Genomic DNA, 27470 nt, shown 5'->3' with positions numbered 1-27470 from the left:
AGATAAAAAAAATTAAATTAGAAGAACTAGAATTAAACCTAAAACAATTCTGGAAGACTATATTTCTTAAGAAAATCTTCACTTCATCACTGTGACTGCCCTTACAAACAATGTCTCCTCTATGGCCTAGAAGCTCAAATTCGTGGGTCTCATCTGCAGTGTTTGGTCATTCACAAATTTTTTCAGGTGACTATCCAATTGCATCCATAGATTTTTATCTAGAAGACCTTCCCTGAAGTGTTTCTTGATCCTCATCACATGGCAAGTAACCATCCAAAGAAAATATCTGATGTTGGCTTTTGTGCCCACCAGATTCTACAAGTTCTTATTAGGCTGGAAAATAAGTTTATATAAGCCCGGAGTATGATCAATCATTGCAGAGCCTCAAAGTATCTATGAAACAATTTATCTCAATTTGGGCATTGTTTTTGTTTTTCTAAGAGTCTGTTCTCATAACAAATTAATTTCTAAAGAGTCTCAGGGACTCACAGACTTCTGAGACTGATGTTTAATTGCTATGTAATGAAGTTCAGAAGTAATATTGATATAGACACTAAAAAGAGTTCTTAAAAAAATTCAGTTAAACTGGATATTTTTTCCCACCAGAAAATTTGATCACTGTGCTAATGTGTTTGCTAGTCATGCAAAACTGGAATCTATTTTCTTATATGTTTACTGAGATTCTCTCAAAAATTTATCCCTTGGCATTTTCTTGCCTATGACTGAGTGTTTAAACCAGTAAGAGAAGGAAGAAATAACAGGTTTAATATTTGATACATGCCAAAAGACATTACCAAAGTACAGAACTAAATGAGACTCAGGTAGTGCAATGTGAATATATCCAATGGCGCTTAAAGGCCCAGGACAGCAACTGCACTGGAGTAAATACTGTGGGCAAACCCGTTTTCAGTCCCAAAAGAAAACAGAGATGGGAATTTGTTCTTTTGTTTGAGGAAATTATGTGAAAGTTCCCTACACAGATGTTTCTTTCTGGGTTTAAAATAGGCCTAAAACTTGAACACAGTTTGTATGGAACCAGATCCCCTCTTCACACAAGCTGGGACATTTCTTAGGGCCAGGGTCCTCACCTCATCCTCATCCTTTAATTAAGGTCGTGATTTATTGAAGTGTTGCTTTTATGAAATTCCACTTGATAAATCTGTATGATCTGGGCAAGAACTGATGGACACATCTGTGAAATGCAGCTTTTCAGAAAATGCACAATTAATACAAAGTCCTTCAGTAGGAGTGCCCTGTTTTCAGTAAATAAAATTTCAAGGTCATGATAGCATTCAGGTTTTCTTTCTATTTTTTGACCTGGTTTCTGTTGACAACTACAAAACAATAATATGAGAGTTTTCATAACATTAGGAAATGTGGATGATTGCCAAACTGTAATGAACAAATTTCTATGTTGTCATTGACAAAATTTACAACTTCCTTAATTAAGAAAGCTATTGTGTTACATACTATTGTGAGGTTCAGGCATGACTACTACAACCAAGAGGAAAGTCTTGTGTTCTTATCAAAGTTCACATTTCAGAAAGAGATCATCCTCCAACATACCATCAATTAAGCTTTTTCCACAATTATGCTGCTGCAGAACTTTAAGTAAATTCATTTCTCTTGTAATTTCAAATTAAAGGTTATAATGCAAAATTTCTCAATTATTTTTTGGTATTCCAAAATAGTTTTAAAATTGTTGTTTACCACTCCATATTCCTTCAGTTCCTTCACTAACAATTTTCTTCATTGTTCCTCTTCATCAGTCTTGAAAAAATTTCTCCAGATTTGAATAGAGCACTCTAATATTTCCCACAGATGTTCTGTCAATGACTTTGATACTTGTCTAACTTTTTGCAAATTCCCAATGCAGCACTGTACATTTGTATTTTAGTAACTGTTTTGCATTGACAGCACGTAGTCCTCTTGCACTGGACAAGTGTTTCTAGATCTTTCTCACAAACATTTTACTGCTAAGCCCCTAGTCGCTACCAGATGTTATTATTACTGCTTCTTTAGGTTACTTAATTGCATCCAATCTCTGCAAGGCCTGAAGGTTCTCTTGTGCTTTGACATGATATCATGTTGTGTTAGTGATACCTCAACTTTGGATAACTGGATTTTTATTTTAGCATAAACCTATGGGGTTTCTTCCAAATAGGAAGACTGAAGTGACATCATTATGTAGGATAATCCCTAAACAAACATAATAAAACCTCAAACTGTTGTCAGTAGTAACACTTTGTAACTCTTGCCACTTTTAATGGCCAATCTTTTACAAGTATTTGTTATTGATCCTCTGCAAACCAACTTCTTGTCTTCTTCACAGTTCCTGCAAAGATGCCTAACCCCAAGGCAAGGTAGAAGAGATACAGTTTAGAAAAATATCTGGTAGAAAATGCATGTAAGTATTTGATTGCTTTAGCATATCTTCCTTGGGTAAATTTTTGCTGTGTTTTATACCTTTTTCTCTTTTTTTTCTGTATTTTTCAGATAAAAATCCAAATCAAAATAGTGAATCTACTTAGGCTGAGAAACACATTGATGCAACTCTGTTACTTTTAAAAACTACAGAAATTCTCCTCCAAACTGCTGTACTGTGCTTGGCACATGGATGCAGTGGTCCATTCAGAACTTTAGGCTCTTTACACATTCAGAGAGGACACAAATATATAGGCACTCACAGGAGGAAAGTGTGGCAACTGGGCACGTAAGAAAAGAAATGGAGATCCAAAAATCTTTACTTGGCTGATATATAACCCTGGAATTATATAACTTAAGTTAAACAACAGTTCAATAATATGCCAGAGAGTTTTTGCAGCTGCACCTCTTAACTCAGAACATCCTTTTTCCAAGGGGCTGGGGGAGCTGTCATTGCAATGCAAAGGGTAACTCTATCTTGTATCCATTCTCTGATGGAATGAACCAGAACTTGTATTCTGATCCCTTCTGTTCCATGTATTTTGAACAGAAAATTTTCCTAGGTAGCATAATGATATAATTTGCCTTTTCAAAATATGTCTTACAAGGAGCTTTTGTTTGTTTGGAGAGGTAGGGTATGGCTGATGTGAGTTTTCCTCCACTCTACACGTTATGTTGCTAAGTGACATTTGGCAATGAATATTGCATGTTGCTCCTGTTTCTCTGAGCCAGCAGCATTTTGTTGCTATGTTCCAGATGTCAGTGTAGTGAGATGTCATCCCTCTAAAGATCTGCATTTGAACTGGAGGAGAATGAATGATTGGCAGTGTCTTCAACAGCTTTATTCGTATCAAAACTGATATTAGTTATGAAACTCATTTTATTGGCAGCTTTCTAAATAGGATTTCTCAAAGCTTTTGAGGTCTTTAATGTTTTGAATAATGGGACCAATATAAATCTGCTTTTAAAGACATATATTTCCTGAAATTAAAAAAAAAGGGAAACTTCTCTGTCATTTTTAAAAGTCATGTTTCCAGTATAAAAAAATAGGTTAGAAATTCATAAAAGACATGCACACACTGCAACACAAAAAATATAGTGAAGACAGCTTATATTTCATAACCATGCTCTGAAAATAAGCATGTGGGTAGATATTTTGATCTCTCTGAAATTTTATATATGATAACTATCTCATACTGTGAATTTGGCTCCTTATCCAGATGCAAAATATTCTACTTTTCCAACTCTTAAGCAGCTTGGGGCATGTATGATATCTTATGCAATGAATATCTCTTTATTTGAAGACATATTCATAAACATGCTCCCAGTCCTGTGACCCAACATGTATGGTGTGATTTCTAAAATACTCCCATGCCATCATCATCACATAAACAGTGAATCAAATAGGGGCTTCTCCAACATCAATCTTTGCACTATTCAGATATGGGGCTATCAGAAAAAAACGACAAGTAAAAGAGTTACCTGAATGTAGAACAAGGGTTATTTGAAGTCTTGACTGAGTGCCAAGTTCCTATCCTTATACAGAAAGGGAAAAAAATGTTAAAAAGTGCCATTTTGGTTCATCTTCCTACATACTGGCTACATACTGGCAATTCAGAGTCCCCTTGCTTTCTAAGCCTGTCCTTTCACACCTTCTCAGGAGGCACTGCAATTTCCCTCAGGCTTTCTCACACCATACTCCCAGTGCATACACTCCATTATTTGACCTGCCATCCACAGGTCAGTCACAGGTGGCAAAATTCGCACTGAACTTTATATTCAATAATACGAAGAGTCAGGACACTCAGCTAAGTCTCAGTGAAGTTTTCAAGACATGAAGTATAAAATTTATGCTTAGCTTGGCACCTGGAGAGCAGACCTTTTCATTTCATCTTATTGTTGTTTGTGGTCATGAAGTTGAGTATATGAAAGTGTCACTTCTGCCAGACCAGGGCCCCTTGGCTGTAACCTAGCCAAGAATACATAACTGGGCAGAAATGTCTTCATGTGATTTGGGGAGTCTTCCTTCTATTGCCTCTAGATCTGTAACAGATGACAAACGTATCCATATCTCTTTGATCACTACAAAAATAAACGTGTTTGTCTAAAATCTACCATAGAGCAATAAAAGAGTATTTTAAATGTGCTCAATGCAAAATCTTATCAGGCAGGAAAGTGGAATGAACCATTCGCTTTGTGCTCTTTTACTATAAAAAGTCTTGTTTCTGGGAAGAAAGTGTGTTTAAGAGAGCAAAAAGGTTCATAAATTGACCAATTTAGCAGCACTGGTCAGATTAGGGATACAGTAACAAATTCTTATTTTCCTGATTTAGAAAGAGATAAAATGTTCTGTTTTCCTGGAAAACAACATAATTTAAGTGAAGATAATACAAATTAATGGTTTTATAAGAGAAAGAGGGAAAAGATGATTGCTGAAAATGCGACTGTGCTTGCAGACCAAAATACCTCTCTTTAAATAAACGTGGGTGAGGGATTGACATTGTGTGGCTCATGGTAGGGAGTGCTTCCTAATTTGCACAGGTGTTGCAATGCAAAGGGCCAGCCTGTGTGGAGTGAGTTGTTGCTTGACCTGCTATTAGGTGATTGCCCAAAACTTAGTCTTCAAACACACCAGTGAAAGTCATTGGTCAATGTATACTTGTTCTTACAAGCAGAGGTGTGTAGAGTCTCTCATGAAAATCATGTTTCACACCTTCTGCTAAGGGCTTTGTCTGATTCGTTACTGGCATCAACCAAAAGATGATTTAATTCTGAAAGCTGACGTTTCCAAAGGAAATCTGAAATAACTTTTTATCCATTATGGGCAGGAGTGATCAATAATTCACACTGTCAGAAAATGAGCTTTGTTCCCTTTGATTTTTCTGGTTTAGGGTCTACTTTATTTTTTGCCATTTTGTCAAAATTTCTCTCCATAATTGCAAGCCACAGTGCAACTGAAGAAAGGCTCTTGGCCAACCTCTTTGGAAGATTTTGTTCTGCTGTATGAATTACCTTCACCCAGCACTGAAGCACACCATTAAATATATGTAAATGCCTGTAGGCAATGAACAAAGTGGTAACTTTAAGCTATAATTGTATTGCACTGCTGTTTTCTCTCCACGTTGCTATTTAACAAAGGAAATGTTGAGATCCAAAACCTGACTCTGCTGTAGAGTGCCCCCTGGGACCATGGAGCTAATATAGTTCTTAGCGCAGGTATTGGATGGGATAAGCAACCTATAGATGTCCTATTAAATCAAAACATCAAATGTTTTGAGAAACATCAAATCTCATGTATCTTGAGGTTTAACTCTGTTAAGACCTCAAAGAGGAAATGGCAGTCAAGAACTGTCTTCTTAAAATAGTCTATGGGTAGATTGAAGTGACCTACATATTCAGAAAACTTAATTTATTCAGGTTTTGCACCCAGTTAAAAATCACATAAGTGAATGAGTGATTTTGCATCAGTGTTTAAAAACTGCAGTAAACTAAACTCTGGCTAATGGATTTTCTAGGTATGACAACCAACATATTATATTTGAATTTTAATAATTTTATTTAAATAGCTACTGGAATAGAGCACTTATAAATTGTAACTGCTATAAATATTGTTGCATTGTAAATAAATTCCCTGTTCCTAAACAGACAACTAAATCAAGCAAGGCCCATATGAGTCAATGTAATAATAATACCTCCACTAAACTTTAGATGCTCATTATTTTTAGAATTCAAGTTTTCCATCCCTTTTGAACCTTATTCCTACACCCTAAATCAAAATCACCAAACACATCCCAAGTTTATTCTTTAAATATACCCTTCATTCCTTCAATACTGACAAAAAGAACATTGCTTCAAAGCCGAGCCAAAAACCAAAACAGTACTTACTCCAAAAGTGAAGTGAGGGAAATAGATTCTTGTTCAGGAATTTGTCCAAGTAGAATTGAGTGCAGTACAGCTGCAACATAATAAAAAGCAATGCTGGAATCCATGGCTAGCCTTTCCTCTGAGCTGCAGACAACGCCAGAGCTCTTAACTCTTCAGAGACTCCTTGGGAAATGTAACACAAGGGTCACCTGGCCGTTAAAACCTTAAATATTACGTATGTGGCTACATAAATTCTATGTAAAGGATCTGTACAATCTACAAGAAATCCAGATTAGATACAAAGACTGAAAAATCTGAAATAACTCAAAGAAATTCAAAGATAAGGGGGACAGTCAAAGAGATGGGAGATACTCAAATAGAGACATAGACATCAGTTCTGTTTGAGTTTAAAATTCTGAGAGGTAACTGTTTGACATGTTTGGCCATAATGCATGCCACCACACAGGATGAAATAACATAGGCACTCTCACTGTGGGTCCTCATAATTTATTCCTTGTTTGGTGAAAATTTCTCTGAATCATTTTAGTGTGTAATGATGGTTATGTTCCAAGGCATTTTGGAGGAGTAAAAGAGCAAAGGAGGGAAGCAAGAGCATTTGAGGTGGAACGGCATGTTACGTTGTTTGTTCTGTCCTTTGATTGTGCCTATTCACTTAGGGCATCAGATGCTTTGGTTTGCTTTTCTCTAACATGCAATTATTGTGGGAAAGCGACGTCAAATAAGTGAGTGTTTTCCTTTGATCGAAAAGGCGATGAAATATGTGGTCATTCTGATGTGTTCTGGGGCTAAGCTCCCCAGCACAGCTGCTGATCAAACTCTCATGAGTCCCACAGATAATTCAGATCTCTGGTACAAGGTTGTTTTAAGGAAAATTGATTGATTCAATTGATAGAATTGGTCTTAGAATTCATTTCTTCTGAAGGCATGCCATATCCTTAATTTCATTTAGGAGATATTTGCTGGCACCTGTAACAAATTTTAACTGCAATTTCGAGTTCCTGCTTTTGACAAGCTTTGGGAGGTTTTGTAAAGATTTACCACAAAGGGACTTGAATGAAAGAACTTCATCTTTAAGACTAAATGACAGAAAGTGCATATTTCAGCAATATGCACTGAATAAAAGGAAATTAGAGACGTTTTTACTGCAGGTATTTACTACTTAGGTATTCAATATAGACAAGATGGTGTCAAAAACACATAGAATTCTTTCAAGTTTAGCATATACATAATCCACATTTCAGTGGCTGGCATCAAGTAGTCTTTAACTGGGAAGTAGCACAACTTTTTGAGAACAGTTTTCAGAAATGAAAGGGAAATGAAGGAATATGGGAAAAAATCTTGACTGGAGTTAAAATTTATCTGTTCGTGATAAAGACAAGAAAAATCTTTGTCATCTGCTGGTAGAATAGAAGTGTTGATGGTAGGCCAAAGGGATTCCAGGCTTCCTGAGGATATGAACAGTTTTCTTTTGGAACTGCTATTTGTTTCTTAGTCTTGAACTGGATTTTGGCACAGAACTCAGACCATCAGGGATGTAACTCTGACATGCAGTGATCCTATAGCTTTGCGCTTCAGAACTGTCCTTGAATGTTGATCCTCCTGCTGCTTAGATTGTAGATTGTCTGTTCCACAGAGCAGCCTGGAACCATTGATACTTGACTGGAGATAAAGTACATAGTTCTTAGAATAATGGCGGAAAAAATACTTGAGGATGAAAAATATTAAAATTAACTTCAACAGAAAATAAAGGAAGGTCCCATGTCTGCCCGTGTGGAGAGTTTTGTCAAAGAGTGGCTTGAGGAGAGAGGACACAGCCGAATTAATTTGGTAAAGATGTCCTAACTAGGGCAGAGGCCTTTTTGCAGGCAGGGTGTCTGTTGAGAAAGTAGCAGGCTAAAGAATGGAAAAGTACAAGACCGTGGTTAATTCCAAATCTTGCACCTGCAAAGATAACGTGTCCTTGGGCCAAGCGGAGGATGATAAAGAAATGGACAGCGAGGTGTGAGAAGTAGAGAACGTAGGCCCAAAGGAATGTGGATGAGTTAATGATACAGTTTAACCAATAGATTGCTTGGCTTACAGAATATTCATGAGCTTATTATTTGCTGTATAAGTGTTTGATGCTTTCTTTAATAAACTGGACCTGTGATGAACCATCTGGTGTCCTGGTCTCCTTCCTACGACATGCCCACAGTAATTACCTATCAGATACACCTCTATTCATGTTGCTCCTGTTATTACCATTATTAATTTTTATAACTATGGTTCAAAGGGATCAAAATCACATTATGTTTGAAATAGTACCAATGAGAAACCAAAGCCATCCTTATCCAAGAGAACCTCTAACTGGGACAAAGTATTCAGTAACACAGACTACGGTTCCTGTCAGGTGCAATGAAGTCATCGGTCTAGCTGAGGGCAAGGCTGTGCCTGAGTGCACTGTAACTGAGTGGTCAGGAGTCCAGATGATCTGAAGATGCCTACAGACAGAACTCTGGTTCAGGGATATCATTCCAACAGGTCAAGACTTCTGTCATACACGATTTGATGACAAACCAGAGTTAGATACAAGCTATAGGGATGGCAGGCAAAGAAAGAAAGAAAGGGAGAAAAAAATAGAACCTTCTTTCTATTCAAGTATGCTTCGCCAAAACCTATCTTGCTGTAGTACTTTGAAAGCTGTTTTAAATTAACTGTAACTATTTATGCAGCTACAGTCTACAAAATTTTTACCATATTTAAGACTTTCTGTAAAAGGTGCTATATCATTTATCATTTCCCTTCAGAACACTTGAAACTGATTAAACATTTCACTTGAAAGCTACTTCATTTTATTTTGTATTTTAATTTATTTCACTGCATAATTAATTTGTAATCAAGACTTGTTTTGATTTTCCTAACTGTATTTTAAAACCAACCATGAAGCAATAACTTGCAAATGGCTTGCAAAATAGTAAAAATGTGTTCCATTAAGAAAAAATGAAGTTAGTATTGTGCAAATTTCATGCACCGCAGAATTAACCATTCTTTAGTAAGACTTCTGAAAGTATGATCAAAGCATGCCAAAGGTCAGGTATTGTGAGATGGTGGTAAAATTTTAAAGTCTACAAAGTCAAGAGAACATGAACGACTGCATAGGCATGAATGACCATCTTATCTTAGATAATTGCCTCTTTAAAAATTTGATTGGACATTTAACGTAGTTGTGCTCGCCAAGTTTGAACTTTTGACAAAATTATCTCCTCGAAGAATGCATGCTCCTTGCATTGTTTTTAGCAAAAATATATGTAAATCTCATTCAATTTAAAATTATGCAACAAAATGTCATCCCATTTCTCACAACCTTTGTCCTTATTGAGACTGTGCACAGGCAGTGTCTAAAGTTAAAATCCCTTTTGGTTAAAAATAATGTTTAATTCCTTCTCATGTTAAAAAAAAAAACCCCCAAAACAAAAACAAAAACTCACAACAACAAAAACAAAATACAGACCAACTTAGCCTCTTAAGATTTATACAGAGCTGATTCTTGCCAGAGATCTTGGCAAGTGCATATCTTCCAAGATCACGTGCTCAGTGCCATTCATCCATTAGGCTTGCTGGAAATGAGCAAGAATTGTAGCACTGAGTCAATTGGCCAACAGAACATTTCAAACTGCTCCAAAGAGATAATTGACCAGCTGAAAGTGTAAGGTAACACCAGAACCAACATCACCAAGTAATGTGATCTCATACAGAATGTGGGTGTTTTATTTGTTTGACTTTGGGGGGTGAGTTGGAATGAGTATAAACCAAGTTTTGATTACCAAGGGCTAGGAGTGGGGAAAGGAGTAGGTACAGAGGCCCAAAGGAGAGGGAGAGAGGCCCAAAGTTTAAATAGAGATGAACCAAGATCAGCCATTTATATGACTTTCCTGTAGAGAAATCGAGGTTGGAAGAAGAAGAGGGAGTATAGGAAAAGGTCAAGTCCCCCAGTGGATTGTTTAAAACTTGTTCATTTTCTTCCATAGCACTTGGGAAGCAGAGTGAGTGCAAAGTCTTCACTGCCTTTATTTAGGTTCTCTCTGGCTTCAAAGATTGGCAAGTTCTTACTATATTTCTACAAAGCAGACTGCTTTTCAGGCAGGTTTTCTCAAGTTCTTGCTTTATGAGTTTTGGAGAAAGATTCTGGCTAGAGATGTTCAGAAGAAAAAGTGTTTGCAGTCTTTGGAGGTTGTTAATTCCTGGAAAAACTTCTGGCAAACTCCACCTCACCAAAATTTCACAGAAAATGTTTGTTAGAATTTGACCAGTTTAAATGAGTTTCTTGTGTCAGTGTCTTTACCTAGTGGAAGTTCGAATCGTGCTCGGTTTTACACACAAAGTCAGGAAATACTGCCAACATATACAACGCTCTTCTCTCTGAAATATTTTATTTATTTACTCTGGAGTCTGAAGACAGCTTAGAGACGTGTCTCTTGCCAGTGGCATTTGCAGTGGTATTCAGAGAGTTGTCTTCTAATTTTTAGAGTCAGTTTGCACTTATTTCTTAGACTCATGTAGAGATTCAATTTTTAGTAATAACTCTCCTAACCTTGTCTGAGGTTTCCACCTTTGTTCTGCTTGGTCATTGAGCTGGCCATCGGCCTCTAATGTTAGAAGGTTTACTAAACTCCCATGTAAAACTGCCTTAGAAAGTAAAGAGGACATGAACACTCTGAAATCTTTATTTAAAAATAAAAATAAATAAAGTACATCTCCATATGTTGCAAGTTATTATAAGGACGGAGGATGGGAAGGGGCAGTTTGGGACAGCAAATCCACGTGACCATTACAGAAGCAAGTTGAACATACCTTTTCAGGACTGTCATAGGCCCCATAAAGAAACTAATAGGGCTTGGACATGGGTTGTGATCTTTAGGTTACTAAGACTGTCATCTGAAAGCTCTGACGACCAGCATTTTCTTGTTGATCACAGAAGAAACATCATCAGAACTGGCATGTATCCATCTCCCCTTTCATTGAAATAGCCTGAAATGCCCTCTTCCCACGAGCACTGAGGGACAGGTTTTAAATCTCTCATCCTCTGTATCACTAAGATAAACATACCAATCTCATTTTTCCCATAGAAGAGGCTCTCCCGTACTCTTAACAACCTTATAGCCCATTTGCCACATTTCTTTCAATTTGGATGGAAATTTCATAACTGTGGCATTTTCCAGCGATGACAGATTTAATTTCTGCTCTTGAAAAGGAAACCATTGGTGAATTATATCTTGCAACCATGAACTCCATTTAGGATGTGAGGAAAGAGCCTTCCAATTTGTCCATCTGTGAGCAACTCGTAACACAGCGCTCTTGGACGTAACAGGCAAACAAAAAATGTCAGTCCGGTGTGGCAATCTGGCATGCCCCTCTGTAGCTAAGGTCGCACCCTTGGGTTTAGACCAGACGTTTACATTTTAAAATAGGATTTTCATCTGCAAAAAGATAATACAGATGCATTTGTGTATATTTTTTTGTGGGCAGCCTAATATATTCAACATTCTGAAAAGCTTCCTTTAAGGTGTAATTTAATTATAACTGGAATGAGAACTATGTTAATTTCTGGTGGGCATTTGTGAAAATTATTTTTAAAAGATCCTGGTTTTGAAAGCAAAATTATTATTCTCCAAATATTATTTAATAATTTAAATAATAAATTATTCTTGGCTTTTAATTTATATGAAATACGTAAGTATCATGACAAATATCTTCAAATAAGCCTCATATTCAAAATAGCTTTGCCAGTGTCTGACATCTGAGGATCTGTCTCTTTCCTGCTCAAACACACATATTACTTCTAAAAACTTAAAATCCACAAGACAACAGCTCCCTACCAGGAAAATGAAGTATCCACCAAAACGGAAAAAAAGAAAGAAAGAGGGAAAGAAAAACAAATCTGCTTCACAAGAAGAAAACTAGACATTTCTAAGGCATTTCAGGATGACCACACACCAAGTGAAAAAAGAAAAAAGGTTCAGAATGCCTGCCCCACACAAAGGATAACTTCACTTGGCAGAATAACACACTATCTCCTTTTACTAAGAGCTGCTCACTCATCAGTCAACACCACTTTAACTACTTTACATATTTTTTCCACCTTTTATAGAGTACATCAAAAGTTCAACACATACTACCAGCCAAGTAGAATATTCAGTAGGCTATATATATCCACATATATATATATATATATATATATATATATATATATATATATATATATCACCACATATGTGTGCGTATATATATGCATACAGCATCAGGTATTTAATTTTGAGATAAAAACAAAATCTAGACATTGACAGCAGGTATATGAAAATGTCCATTTTATTTATTTAAATTTCCCACTATTTTAAAGCTTTACATAGCAAGATGTGGAATATTTGCCTTTCCCATCTTATGCTGCCAGTCACATATATATACATATACATACAGAAAAAGCTTCATGCAGTCGTAGAATCTTCAAAATTAACTACTGTGCAATTGTGACTTATTTTTTCTGCTTTTTATAGATGTTATAATTAGAATGTAGTGAATATAGATGGAATAAAAAAGATGAAAATATCTGAAAAAAATTTCACTGGTTGTCTAGGGTAAGCAATGGAATAAAACAAAGGGAAAGAACGAAAACCTGAGACTTTAGTATCATCACTTTAAGCTGCCTTACTGTGTTTCCCAAAGGAAAGGGATTTAGAGAGGGATTTGAGGCAAAGCAATGAGATTGCTTTACAGATATTTTACAGGAAATTTGGCCATCAAAACCACAAGGATCCTTGCCTGAGAAGTTAACAAGGGGGAGCAGGAGTTCATAATTTATGGCAAGTGGAAGTAAGTATAAAGAGCTTTGACTCCGACAGCAGGTAGTGCTCTCATCGATGGGATAAAGAAGAATATAACTGAAGGCTGTGAAGGCAGAGATACATGAGAGATACACAAAATATGAAATGGGGATATTGCTTTTCATCCTGCTTCCTGAATGAACATTAGGGGACCAATAGGGGCTGAGAAAAACATACTACATATTTTGTCAGGAAACAAGAAGAGTAGAAGGAAAAGGCAAAATTTTTAAAAGGGGTCATGGCGATAGGACAAGGGGCAATGTCTTCAAACTGAAAGAGCATAGATCAGATATTGGAAATAAATTCTTAACTGTGAGGGTAGTGAGGCACTAGAGCAGACTTCCCAGAAAGGTGGTGGGTGCCCCATCCCTGGAAATATTCAAAGCCAGGTTGGAGGGTGCCCTGATCAACCTGATCTAAGTGGTGTCCCTGGTCATACTGGGACCATTAAAGATGCCTTCCAACCCAAACTATTCTGTGATTCTCTGATTCTGTGACAGGAGTTACAGAAACCCGCATGACTAGGAAGCATTATGTCTTGGAGATTACATTTTTGTTAATTGTATAGATTGCTTGGCTGTGAGGAGCTAGATGATAATCAGAGTAGGGATGTCAACCACATTAAAGTCCACGGTTAGTGAGAAGAATATAGGGAAAAGGTCTGTGGTAGAAAAATCTGTCATTCAGCCAAATTAAGTTTAAATAGTGAATCATTTATAAAGGTGTCAGATTAAAAGTTTATTTAGGACAGAAGGAGACAGGGGAGGAATATATTGGTAGATCTGTGAATCTTCAACAAAGAGATGACAAGGAAGTTTTTGGTTAAAGGCTAAAAACACAAGGCTAAAACCCCTCAATTTCTTTACCAAGAACTGGAGGATCCTCCAGAGGATGTATTAAAGAAATGATCAGAGAAGCAGCCAAGGAAAGCCAGACCTGATGAATCCCAGGGAGATTTCAAGGACAGCAGAAGCAGAGAGGCCAAGAGAAGTTACGGTTATAGCAGTGAGTCTGAGATCTGGCAAAGTAGATGCCATTAGATGTTGTGGAAAGAATGGTTTCATTTAAGGGCAGAGGATGGAAGCCAGATTGGAAAAGCTCTAGGAAGAAAAAGTGTAAACAGCATATTCAGAAAGCTTAGAGATGAAAGAACAACTGCAGATGGGCCAGTAGCTAGACATGGAAGGAGTCAAAAGTGTTTTATTTATGATGTGAGATATTTAACATATGGTATAGCAAGTAGAACAGACTAGAAACAGTGAAAACAGCAAACAAGAGGAGACCAAGAGGTCAAGGAAAGGAAGAGAGGGAAGAGAATGGGCACATGGGAGATAAAGAACTGAGAAGAAAGAGGGCAAGAGGATGTAAAAAGAAAAGAACACATGAAGCGTGCTTGTGTTCATGACCATGAAGGATAAATCTGCAAAGCAGGAAAGGGTCCCAAGCTAATAGGAAGAGGAAGCATCATGTCTTGTGTTAAAAATAAAACAGAAAGAGAGTGAAATAGTGAGTGAGCAGAGAGAAAGAAAGAAAGAAAGAAAGAAAGAAAGAAAGAAAGAAAGAAAGAAAGAAAGAAAGAAAGAAAGAAAGAAAGAAAGAAAGAAAGAAAGAAAAGGAAAAGAAAAAAGAAAAGAAAAAAGAAAAGGAAAGAAAAGGAAAGAAAAAAGAAAAGAAAAGGAAAAGAAAAGAAAAGAAAAGAAAAGAAAAGAAAAGAAAAGAAAAGAAAAGAAAAGAAAAGAAAAGAAAAGAAAAGAAAAGAAAAGAAAAGAAAAGAAAAGAAAAGAAAAGAAAAGAAAAGAAAAGAAAAGAAAAGAAAAGAAAAGAAAGATCAAAGGCAGAACTTGCTAAGACCTGTCAAGAGCAAAGGAGAGTTTAGGCAGAGACTTAGAGGTGGTGAAGAGATGGGCAGAACTGCAGGATTAGAGTACAATTAAATTTGAGACAGCACAGCTGTGCAGCTAGATAGCAGAACGGAAAAAGTAAAGTCCAGTGGTGATGAGTATAAAATGTTTTTTTTTAAATGCAGCAGAAACCATGGTTTTTGTATTCACTATTTTCAGACTTCTCTTCTGAGAATTAGAAAGGCCCATTAGAAAGGGCCACACTTCAGGACAGGAAGAGTGCTTCACAATAGTTTCTGAACAGAGTTATAAAGTTTGTTAATTGGCAATGCTATATGAGAATAAGAACATTTATAGTAGCCATGAAATCACAGAAAAATCTGAAATTAGCACAGGTAGTTTTATGGCAAGCATATTTCAGTCACTGAGTTATTTTGCGCAAGCTTAGCCTGAATGATGGCAATAGACACATTTCCAGTAAAACATTTCCAGTTGAGTACAGTGTTATTTCCCCACATGGAAGACCCAGCCCTCTCTTTCCATAGCACGGTGTTCCTTAGTGTGGTCTGAGAGTCCTGCGGAGCACACGTGCAGCAGCTGCAAGGCTAATGCAAATCACAGAAGGCAGAGGCTGCGGCCGTAAAGCGAGATACAGACACCGTTGGCCATGCTGGCTGCACTAGGAACCAGATCAGGAAACCAATCCAGGCTAAAACTAACCCAGCACAAGGTTTATTTTTAAACTGATTCGTTTCCCAATCACCTTCACTCACTAGCTGCACAAAGACTTGCAGTTGTAGAGGAAAGGCAATGGATGGGAGAGTGGCAGGAGGGAAGGGAAAGAAGGATGCAGTCTTCTTTCAGCGTAGTCTGGATACTTTTTGTCTCTCCTCAAGGACTAAACTACCTTGTATACAGGGGCTTAATAACTATCTGATTTTAGACTGTCCTAAATGAATAAAATAACGTCTTACATAAGTTTTCCAACTTCTCCAAACTACACTAGGTTTTCATCTTGTGACATCTTAGACTTTTTCCCTGAAGCAGATGAAACAGTTTGTACCTGGCACAAGCAAAAGTGAACCCAAGTTTCTTAAATAGCCAGCTCATGCTCATAGTCAGCCAATTATTTTTTTTAAATTGCCCTTCATTTCCTTAGCTTGCTTACAGTGTTCTTTCTCATAAGTCCCCAGTTCCTCTCCTTCCTCAAAGTGCTGTCCGCCCCTCCCAAACTTGGATTGCAACCATGCCCTCTTGCTCCTAATCTTGTTTAAGTGCCAGTATTGTTTCTCTCCACCAAAGAGTTGACCTTACAACACAAAGGCACTCAGGAGCAAACATAATTTTATCTGGTTTGCTGTACAAAAGCTCTTCTATATCCCATCTCATCTATCATTTCTTCTTTCCAAGTATCTGCTCCCTGCTGAATTATCTGAATTTGTAAGCTATAGGTTAGCCCTTGTTTGTCAGGAAATTGTAGGAATCAAAATTATAATTTAACTTATGCCTTACAGCATTTTTGGGGTCAAAAGTTGTTCTAACTCCTTTCCAGTGAGAACAGGCAGTGGGGACTGTTAGCACGCACACACTCAGCACCACTGGAGAACTTCATCTGAAATGTCCCTTCTAAAGACTCCTTTGGAGAAGCCTAGAGGCAGCAAATTCTGCATAGTCCACAGAAACACACTGTTTTGAAATCATCTCAGAGCCAGGGTGCAACTGAAGAGGAAGAAAGAACATTTGCCATGTGGAATGCAGGACCTGGTGATTTTGAACAATGTATCTTCCCAGATGTATCTAGATTAAATGTCTCTCCTTTTTTGTCTTCTTCAATCAACACTGGATTGTTTACATGAACACTGAGGGCTGAAGAGGAGAGACTGAAGAAAGACCTGTTTTGTAGCTCAGTGGCAGGGAAGGTGCTTACCAAGAGCTTCTAGGTCCAAGACCCAACCATTTGTCTGGTGCACCTTCTTAGATAGCACCTTCTCTCTAAATTGTTTCCTCAGAAAACAAAATTGGGATTATGTTATTTTTGCTCTGATTTCAGACTACATAACTGTTGGAACCCCTAAACCTTTCACAAAAAAAAAAAAAAAAAAAAAAAAAAAAAAACCTAAAAAAAAGCAAACCAAAACAAAACAAAAAAAAATAAACAAACCAACAAAACAAAACAAAACAAAAAGAAAAAAAAAAAAGAGCACTAATTCACTAATTTTCTTTTAGCAAGTCCTCCCTGGAGCCTTCAGTTTGGAATCTTTGAAAACGCTGACCTGTGCAACTGTGTTTGTTTCATGAACAGGACAAAGTATGTCCAATAGATGAACTCCGTAGATGTTAATTATTGCTGATCTGGGTTTTTGTCTAAACTGTCCTATAGAGCTTTAAAAATGAGACAAATCTGCATTTTCAGCAATTTGAAGTGAAATAACTTTCACATTAATAACTTTCAATGGCTTTAACACTTTCTGCTTCTTCCAGATCTGGTCTCTCTTTTCAGCTGGCTGGTCCATAACACCCAATGAATTCTCTGTCTCCACATATACATTGACAAGGGAGGTGTAACTCTTTGCAGACTGTGGAGAGCAGACATGTAGGTCTGGATAGCCCTTTTTTTAAAAAAGACTGCAGGGAAATGTCCCTCTGGTTCATTAAATTAATGAGCAAGGCAGAATGATTTGTGAAAAACAACTGTTTTATAGGACCACCACCTGCAGTATGGGCTGGATCCCACAACGTGGAAGAAATCCAGAACATTTCAGATTAATTTCTTGACATTTCAACCTTGTCCTGCACCCCATCCACCAACACTGAACATATTCAAAATTAACAGATACTTCTGGCGACACACTGCAGCCATGGGAAATTGGAAAGAAAGTCATGCCATATCTACTGACAGCTAATAAAGTACTCCACAGACTGCAAAAGATGTGTTTTCTATGTCTGAAGATCAAGTAGCTTGGTCTGGGTTTTACTAAATAGTGCTGAACTTTTGGCTGTTTATTCCCAACTCTGTGATGTAAGCTGCCCTCCCTGGGAGCCAGACCCCAACCATTCTGTACACACACACTGCATGGAAAGAGTTACCTAGTAATAAAAAACATATGAAGCTGTGAGATCAGTTCCTCTTTCTCCCTCCCCAGGTGTTCCTTCGTGGTTGTGATTTGTGCACAAGTCTATAGAAAATGTTGCATATACAAGCCAAGACATACAAAGACTTCAGGCTCCCAAACCCTACTTAAGCATCTTTGGGATTCTGTAAAAGAAAGGGGAACCTAAATTCCTTTGTAGGTCTGGCCTGCAGGATCCAGTTTGAAAGTCAAGAGAGTGAGGTTTCAAATGGCTGCTCACTGGCCAACAGGCACCCTGAACTTTCAGCCCACTGAATTCCATTCTGGAATCTAGGCATTCAACTAGCTCTGGTCTGATTACATAAATGCATTAATGTGTTTCATATATAAGAAATATTTTAACATTGAACATGTATAATTAACACTCACAAACTGACCATTGCTTTGGATCCACTGTGTTTCAGAACTTTTCTATCCCAAGACACTTTTTCAAAACTTTCACCCAGTAAGCTTATCAGAGAGTGTCTTTTATTAAACTTTCTGTTAAGATTTACATTTTTCCTTTGTAAAACAAAACAAACACAAGCACTAGATCTTTATCTGGTGGTGGACTTTGGCATTATTCCACTGACAACAGTGTAGTTACACTTCAGAATTAAAACCACTCAACCTGCAATTACACATACCTCTCTGAGGTAAGCAGCTTGCTGCATCAGAAACTGATCTGAGAATTAAGACTATTTGCAATATCTTTGAAATTCTGTCCTGCAGTGCTCACACAGAACTCTATTTCCATAGGAGACTTCTGGAAAGATTTTTCATATTTTTTTCCTTCTGATACCAATTCACTCACTGACACTTACAATTCCTTCTCCTTTCATGTCACAAGCAACTTTTTCAAGAGTATTATTCCACCCTCCAGAAGGGGTATCATCCTTCATCTTAATATGATTGTCATCAAAACCTTTCAGGCTTCTATCAGAACCACCTCCCTGTTTGGTTTGCAAGCAACACATAGTTCCTTTTCTCATCTCTGTGTACACTTATTTTCTTTCTTTGCGTATGGAAAGCTCACAGGGCAAAATCCATCACTTCCCAAAATCACAGCTTATCATGTCATCCACTTTTCTTTAATCACTGGAAGAGTTCTGTCATGCAAATAGAACTGACTTTCTGACATTCTTTTCCTATCAGTCCTGCAAGTCATTTTAATTTTTTTTCCCTTTATGTGGTTCCTTACAGCACCTGTGCATCAGATGCAGAACTCCTTGCTGCGTGATTGTTCTCGTGATAAAAGGTTACAGGTGTCCAAGAGGAAACCAGTCACAATAAGGAGCTATAAATCCACTGTAGACCACTAAACATGAAAGAATACTTGAGCCGTTGGTCACTAAAGATTGGAAGAGTATGCTGGAAAAATGTTTTTTGGAGTATTCTCCATTTTTATTCTCTTACTGAGTACACATTATTGGCCACTGCAGGGGAAAAGAGAGAAGTCAATGGAGTTTTGGACTAACCTTAAAGAGATCATTCCTCTAAGATGCATTGATAATTTAGTAATTTGTGCTGATAATTTCTAGGAGGTAAAGTTAAACTACACAGCCAGTGAGATGGACAATGTCTGTTCCAGTTTCTACACCCCATAAATTCTCAGAGCAATCCTGATATTTTGCAGATTGCTTTAGCTAGACATTTGAATGTTTGATGTGAAATTTACAGGTCTCTGCTGTTTTGAACACAAAAATCATGTATATTATCCTTTGTCTGATCTTTATTTCGATCTATCTTCTTATGCTTTAATAAAAATGTTTTTATCATCTTTTTAAAATATTCTTATTTAGATTTTCATTATACTATCAAGGTTCTCATTTTTAAAATTATTTTTTCACCTCAGCTATTGTTACTTTTATTCTCACAGATAGCATTTTTTACATTCACCTTATTTTGTATTCCTTTCTGAATTTCTGGTCCTCAAAGTCCCATTAATTAATTCAGTTTTGTATCTTCATGTATTTCTTATCTCAGTTTTGGAAATAATTTCCTATTTTATTTTTCTTCAAAACCACAGAAGAAACCATCTTTACTGCCTTTTAGGTTATTCAGACTTTTCCTCATTGTTTTCAGAGAGAAAGAACAGAGATTTGTCCTTCGTATTTACACAGGTATGAAGTGTGCCTGCCTAAGGGCCTGAGCTCATTTTAAGGGAAATAAGAGTAGACCTGTGTGTTTAGGGATCGTGGCTGTCACCCATCCTTGGCCAACCCAGGCCAGCACAGTCACTGACACAACCATCTATCTGCCAATACCTCAAATTTTTTTTTCACATGTCGCCTCACAGAAGCCATATGATTCAGCAATGCTGCCCTAGGTGACCAGCAAATAGTTGAGTTCTGCGTTTATTTTAAAACCTTTCTCCCCTAGACAAATTGTTTCAGTACAAATTGTACCTGGCAGATACAAGATTTAATCAGAAAGGACAAAAGAATTCACAAACTCATTTAAATTCATGACATAGTAGTTTGAGCATCAGCAGATGTTAGCCATTATGTGGCTGCATAAAAGTTTATAAGACAATTGTTCATAAGTACTTTAAAAAGTGTGTCCCTCTTTACCAGTTCAATGACATGCTATGAAAACATTAGTGCTTGAAAAAGCTGGCTAAAATCAGCATCAGGTCTGTGTACTGTACTTGTATGTATGTACGAGGGATGCAAGATACTTGAAAGAAGAAGTCATTTAGATTCCTCATGAAATTACTGCCTCTAACATGCTTGGCAGATCAAGGCCATCATGAAAAAAATGTAATTAATTCTTGAGACATCTAAAGAACTTAGGGAAAAAAAAAGGAACACAGAGTTCTGTCATTTTAAATTGCCATCTATTACTTCCTACATTTCTTTCTATTGCAATGTAATTAGATGCCATTCATAAAGGAAAAAAAATACTAAGGAAAATTATTCAATTGTTGTTTCTTCGTATTATGGTAAGCAGCCCCACTGTTGGGTGATTGGCATCTCAATGTGTTCGGCTCTACTCAGAGAAGCAGCCCCAGCCTCAGAGAAATTCCCATATTTAAGCAGGGTTTATTTATGACTTCATACATACTGGTGCAATGAAATGGATAGAAATATCAGGTACCTTAGAGAGAGGTATCATCTGGTCCCATAAGGTAAAGTCAGAGAAAAGATTTGTCTCCTTGAACAGGAAGTTCTGAATTCAGTCACAACAGGAATATTTTAACAAGTGCCCTGCGACAACTACCAAGGGAGTCAAAATTCCTGCAATTCTGATTAAAAGGACAGTTATCTTCCTACTGACTACAGCCACTGTTTGCTTCACTTTCTCTCACTGACCGCGTGAAAAACCAGCTGAAGAAAGGAGAGACACAACTGCCTTCAACAGCATCTAAAAGAGCTAAATCAAGACTTAGACAAATTTTCTAGGCTGCTCTTTAAGCTGATGGAAGCTTGGTGTGGTGTCTGGAGTGGATCAGCCAAAGCAAGCATCTTTTCCCTCCTGTTCATGGGTGAGGGGAACCTGGGAAAATCCTCTCCCAGGCTGCCCTGGGCTGGGGGCTGAGCAGCGCTGAGAAGCCTGGGTGCTCCTGGTGCCTATCCAGAACAAATCCTGCATTTAGCCAAGATCTGCTGTGCTATTTTCAGGGCAGAAACTCAAGCCAAAAGTTTGAATCAGACATGTTCAATTTTCTGTGTTTCTAATTAAAGTTTGCAGTTTTTATGTTTTGTTTCCAGTGTTTATTTTTAGGCAGATGATGGGTCCTTTTATTATTAGAGGAGATAATTTTGATTAATGTTTTTTTTAATTCTGAGAACACAAAAGGAGGTTTCTGTAGAGCTTTGTGTTCTTGGTGAGCGTGGGAGACTGTTGGGGCATGCCACTCTTCTTCACAAATAATTATCAGTGTCACCAAATGTTGGCCAACATGCAGTGGAAGAGAGACATTTACAGCAACTAGTGTGAGTTGTCCAAGGTTAAATAGAAGGGTCTGTCTCGGGTATTTGAAAGTCAAAAATCTCACATATAAAGAAGTTCAAAGCCTCAATCTGAGGATATTTTTATCTCATGATTCATGAAAGCCTGTCAAAGGTTTTGTTTCAGACATGAAGCTGGTCAAACCTGTTGAAGTAAATCATAGTTTTTCCATTGACTTCAGTGAGAGATGAGTCAGTGTACTGTTTCCCACAACTAGTTATTGTATCCTCATGGTTTCCCAAAGCATATTTTCAAGTATTGTAGTTAATGAAATTAACAGAATCAAAAAATTCCTTGCTACAAGCAATGTGTCAATCAAAGGTGATTCACAGCTACTACTGCTTTGGAGTTACCTCTTTTGCTTTTGCAGTCTGCAAATCCCTTTGGTCTATTTTCATGTTGCTTGACAGTTCAGAAGTTGTTTCTGAATTAACTTACTGAAAGACACATTGGTGATATTTATACCAGCTCATGGTGTTCTGCCTGGCTGCCCTAAGAGCTGGTCTCATATTTCTAATGCTCATAGTGCCCTGTTACCCATTCTTCTGCATTAAATATCTTTGCTTTCTGAGCTATTTTTCAATCTCTAAATGCATCAGAGGATGCTTAATCACTTCTGTGCATTCTCAATGCTGTTGATTCACTAACAGTGCCTGTTTCAAGTCTTTAGTCTTTTGTTAAAATTATGAAATAAAGTCCCAGTATTGGAAAGCATATGTATGTGTACAAATCCCTTCTGACTATGGAGTGTCTCAGAAACTGCATGGCAGTCTTCCTAGAATGGGAGTATGGAACAATGTGAAAAATGAAAGGCAGTGCTTTAGAGGATGCACCACTTTTGTTAGCACTTAACATTTTTTCTATCATTTGTTTAAAACACCCTGAAGCATGCAATTAAACCCTCAAGCATGCAATTAAATTATTTGACACTTGAATTTACTTTTTAAATTATGCTTGTCTGTATAATTTCCATACATAATTGTTTTAAATTAATTCATTAAACTCTTTGTTGCACATGGTTTTAATTAATTCTAATCTGTAGCTCAGGCACATCAGAATCAATATCAAATAGCTTCTGCTTGCATGTCTATCTACAGAAGAACATTTTCTTGATTACAGCACAGAGGTAAGAAGAGAGATGAAGAACTGCAGAAGGTTTTAATAATTGAAAGCACTACAACTGTAAGGTGGAGTGCTTAAAAATTTCTGGTATACTCCAGAAACATCCAAATGTACTATGTAATCTTTCTATGCACAGTCCTTTATGCAAAGAAATGGTATTCGACCTTTTTTGAGGTTTCAGTATCTCAGTGGTACTTATGATTTACAGAATGGATTTCTATTCCTCACTGACAGTGGTGAGAATCAAAACACGAAGTCAGATACCTGTGAAGCTGGATATGTTACTAAGTGAAACCCTTTTTAGTTTAACATGATGTTTATGTACTTTACATTTCTATTTCTCAGCAAACAATTTGTCATTGACTTAACCTGCAATTATGACACTGTCTTACATTTCATCATATGCAAGACCATTATTGTAAATTTTTTAAAAAGCTGGTGCATTGTCAAAGTTCTAACTACTGACTGCATCACTCATCTTGTATTGTCATATTACTGCTGCTATTTCTTTCCCATCTTCAAAAATGTTGTCCAGAACACTGATTCTTCCTCTTTCAACTGTGGAATAACAATCACTGGATTTTTTTAAAATATATTTTTACAGGTCAGGCATTAGTGATCACAAAGAAAAAGCCTTTTTCTGATCAATTATTTTTTAATTACTTAATTAATTAATTTCAATTAACTGTCTTTACAGTTGAAAAATATTATAGTGTTGACTATAGAAAGATTTTCTCTTATGAAGATTTATTATTAATATTCTGTGAGAGAACTTCAGAAAACTGAACTGCTTTAAATTTTCATAATGTTCATAATAACATGAACATACAGCTTTTTACTTTTAAAACTGCCATAACAAATTTTTCTTTTTTTCATAAAAAATTCTCTGTTTATTTCTTAGCAACTATGCTGGAACTACTATTATAATTTCATCAGGAAGGATTAAAATATTTTTTGCTTTATCTACAGCAAATCTTGAGACAGTTATTGTGCTCTTTCCTGGTACTTAAGAAATAATTTTTTGAGCAAATAAAATACAAAAATTCATATTAATTAGTCAATTTTTACTTATTTTAAAGAGTTTTTCTGCTCTATATTACATGTGTTCTGAGTCTATTCTCCTAGATATTTGCCCATACACACAGGTTGTCTATTCAGTTAAAAAAAAAAAAAAAAAACCAACTAAAAAATCACAGTCTTTGAAAAATTGAAGCTTGGGCGTTTTTGTAATTTACTTCACAATGTCTGCTGCTGTTTTGAAAATGCATTTACCACCTTTTGCATTTTAAAAGTCTTTGAAATCTTTGCAATGCATATTATTAAAAAGTATCGGGAGCTTTTGATTTTGAATGTGCTGCATAAATGCAAATTGGTATTGCTTGAGCTCAGTTACACATGCCTCTCTTTTCAGACAGGGGAAATGAAGGCACATTTGGAAAAGAGGCTTTAGATTTAGCACTCATCAAATCTCCCCCTGAGAAGCAAATCCTGTCATATTTGCATAAATCACTATCAATCCTTGGTTCTTTTCTTTTCTTTTACCAAATACAAAAGAAAAAGTCTTCCAGCAGTGATCTCAATGTTGGAGCTGATTGGTGTCCACTTCAATTTTTTGAGGCAGAACTTTCATTTCCCTTCAAACGACTTCAAAGGCTTGACCTGTCCTGCTTAAAGCCCAAAGAAAACCTCTTTGCAGTACCTCCCCCTTAGCTGAGAAGCTTCCTTTTCTACAGCCCCAAGAGCAGCTCAGAAAATGTTTCCATTTTCCAATCCTGCATTCTGCCCATCAAAACTCAGCAACACACCTACCAGCATTCACAGGCACCAGGCATTTCCTGTATACCGAAGAGATAATGAAATTTGTCCAGAAATGTTCCTGGGTCACACATGTAAAACTAAAAATCTCTGTAAATAAGTTCTGTCCCTTCTTTGCCTTTAAGAGAAAAGATTTAAAAGAAACCTAAATGTATTTTTTCTTATTTCAGATTTGCAAGACAGTGAGATCTTCAGAAAATCCAAAAGACACTTGTAGGAAGATTTGTGGATAGGTTTACATCAAGATGGGAATTATTTTGACTGAATTCTACAGTGAAAACAAAGATCAACTAAAAGTTTAATTATTTTGTGTTTTTGTTAAGGACTGGTTTGTTGACTGAGTCTTTCTTTCATTCTGGCAATGAAAGAATGAATTTTGTAATATTACTTTGAAATAAGGAATGGATGGTCTCCATGGATGTACCAATATTTTGGCCTTGACACAGCCAACAGTAGCCATAACAAAGAAAAAGGTCGAGTAAGATATTGCATTCAATCTATCCAGCTGATTTCAGACACACATCTAAACCCACTAAACACCCCTGCAGCACAATTTTCTGGGCTAAAACACAGCTACAAATTATCTACAGACCCAGAATCACTCCGATTTCTACAACAGAAGCTTTGTACCTTCACTCAGCTGTAGCTCTTTAATCATGTCCTTTTTTGCAAGCTAAATTTAAAAGCAATAAAACACAAATTAAATAAAACTAAATTTTATACTATGCTGTTTGCCTGGCAAATCTTCTGAAAGAAATATTTGAAAGTTTACCAAATAGATCAAGTAATGATATTTTCCAGACTCTGGTTTTATCATCATGTAGTTTAAGCAATGATAGATGGCTTTCAGCCATTATTGGTCAGATAAGTACCAGTTAAAGGACTGGAGGGTTGTGGTGGTGATATTTCTGACATTGGTTTAGTTCTAGTCTAAGCTGATCTGTGTCTCTTGTGATGGTTTTCAGTTGTTGAAACACTGCTTCATTTGTTCTCCTTCTGCTGGTAAAAACAGATGGATTCAGATCTTCCAAACACAAAGGAATCAAAGACTGTGTCTGAGGGCAAAGTGAAGCCCGTGTGACTTCACAAATGAGTTTATATGGTCCTTGACATATAAGAATACGCATTTTATATTTTCTCATAAAAACATTTCAAAAACTGCGTGAGACATAATTAAGTTGCAGATGTGCCAAAGAAAAAAGACTTGGACTTTGTGTGTGTCCTTTGCACACACAATGTAAGATTTCTTTGAATTTTTCCAAGTCCCACATTAAAAAATAGATTAATCTGTGATGATACCTAATAATTTTAACAGACAACACCAGTATTTGATAGTCTTCCATAGAATACATAGATGCAGCTATTTTTTTTCAGAAATCTTGGTATTTATGCTACAGCTTTTTGCGTTAATATTAAGAACAGGACAATACTAGTACATAAGTTCTCATCCCACTCCAAAAAGAATGAGTGCTCTGGGTGTGATTCCAAATATACCTCTCTCTTGGGTTTCTCTTGTATTAACTTAAATTACAATGAGCTGTAATAGTGCATATTTTCCCTAGAACTTGGCTGTGTCTCAGGTCTCTCTGATGGCTCCTTCTCTATTCTGCTTCCCTACCCACTGGCACTACTCAAGTCCCTTTACTCAGACATTGAAATCAAGTGTCAGTGAAAAGTTAATTTCACAAACATGTTGAGATATGGATTTTCTTTATCAAGATCCTCTCAGCGAATAAATGAAGGTATTTTTGAAGTTCTGGCTCCTTCTACAATACATTAAAGCAAGACACAAAAAAAGACTATTGACTTTTAGCCAAAAGATGTTACTTATACCTGGTCACAGAGAAAGTTTTCTGCCAGTCAGCTGTTTAAATGCTGGAATTATAACATTACACTTAATTTTGTAATTCTGAATTCAGGTTCAGATTCTAGTCCTGATTTGGTTTTACACCAGTCTAAATGTATTACAGAGTTTGCACACCCCTATTCTATGGCTATAAAGGGTGAATATCCATATTCAAAGAAGAAGAAATTATCCTTCCAGGAAGCAACAATGGCATGTGCAGGAGTAATTTGTTTTGTTCTAGCATCTTCTGTTATTGTCAGGAACAAGGCTCCAGATCTATGTTTACAACCAACTATTACGGTGTATGTCATAGTATTTCCAAGAACCTCATCCACTTAGAGATTGTTTTGAAGGAGATATTATTTGGTGCCTTTTGGAGCCAAACTAATTAACTGCCTTAGTATTCAAACTTTGTTTTCAACCATCTGAGATCATATTTATAAGAGGGAGACATATTAACGAGTATTGAGATGCCACTCCCTGGAAATATTAACTCATCCCTGCAGATTAAATCTTCTAAAATATAAAATCTATTGTAGCAGATCCTGACCTGCACCATTATTCTTTCTTGGGGTGGGAAAAGGCAAAAATATTAATAGTTTATCTTCTTTAATGA

The 27470-nt window shown here is 36.7% G+C and overlaps 1 long non-coding RNA gene across 1 annotated transcript in view; it reads right to left on the bottom strand.

Moving 5' to 3' along the window:
- LOC134419754 (uncharacterized) overlaps positions 1–27470 on the bottom strand; it is a 151519-nt gene that overhangs the window by 7416 nt on the left and 116633 nt on the right. The window contains exons 12-13 of the long non-coding RNA XR_010028136.1: positions 6310–6471; positions 3907–3960 (exon numbers count right to left, since the gene is read on the bottom strand). This is a non-coding gene — a long non-coding RNA (uncharacterized LOC134419754). The remainder of the gene's footprint in view (positions 1–3906; positions 3961–6309; positions 6472–27470) is intronic.

The sequence above is a fragment of the Melospiza melodia genome, chromosome 6 (genome assembly GCF_035770615.1).
Source record: "Melospiza melodia melodia isolate bMelMel2 chromosome 6, bMelMel2.pri, whole genome shotgun sequence".
In the NCBI taxonomy this organism is placed as follows: Eukaryota; Metazoa; Chordata; class Aves; order Passeriformes; family Passerellidae; genus Melospiza; species Melospiza melodia.
Note: the sequence above shows the minus strand (reverse complement) of the source record. Positions and strands in the feature narration are given on the sequence as shown.